The sequence below is a fragment of the Neophocaena asiaeorientalis genome, unplaced genomic scaffold (genome assembly GCF_003031525.2).
Source record: "Neophocaena asiaeorientalis asiaeorientalis breed wild unplaced genomic scaffold, Neophocaena_asiaeorientalis_V1.1 scaffold521, whole genome shotgun sequence".
NCBI lineage: Eukaryota > Metazoa > Chordata > Mammalia > Artiodactyla > Phocoenidae > Neophocaena > Neophocaena asiaeorientalis.
In genome coordinates, this window is record NW_020174712.1 from 2,551,212 (window position 1) to 2,552,105 (window position 894).

Sequence of the window (894 nt, forward strand, 5' to 3'; positions counted from 1 at the left end):
TTGAAGTCTACTTCTCAAGTTCAGGGTATGGATCATGTGATATTTCTCAATAACTAAAAGTAACCATGAATATCTGCCTGAAAGAAGCTTGAGTGGGAGTTCTAGCTTCGGTTGCCAAAGGATACATTAAATGCTCTTTGGTGCTTATTGGAATAATGGAATAGATAATTTAGGTTGCTTAGGGCAACACAAAGTTTTTTTTGTTTTTTTTCCCTGAATGGACAATTAGAAACCTTGACTTTATAACAGCAACAAAATTCCTTCTCTGCTTGAACTAGCACATCAACGGATTAATCAACAAATATTTAAGTTCCTGCAATGGAACCTCTGACTTCCTTGTTTAATAACTCTTGACGAATTCTCTAATATCCTGTCAAAGAAAATATCTCTTCTACCAAATCATCTTAAAACATTTTAATCTTTCCATTTCATCCTTGGACTAGCTAAAAGTGGTTTTTGGTTATTACTGTTCATTTCCCCCTACTCCCACAAAGAGATGGATTAATTCAGTCCTCTGTCTCTTTCCAGTTCTAAGTTCTACAACCTCAGGTCAGGAAAGCAACTTTATGTTTCCATGTTATAAAAGATGGACTCATAGGTTAAGATCACTTTGTCCAGTGGTTCCCAAATCAGGTTGTGCATCAAAATCACATGGAGACTATATAGACATAGAGACACAGATATGTAACTGAATGGTAGCCAATGTTCCATTAATCTATAGAATTTCACTTAGGAACCACTATTCATCTTACAGGCAAGAAACTGAAGGTCACAACTTGTGGCGGAGCTAAGCCAAGAGACCCCAAGCTCTCGACTCACAGGTTGTTCAAGTTCTACTGAAGCTTCCGTTACATTCAATAACTGCAGGGATTAAAGAGAGAAACATCTCTCAGA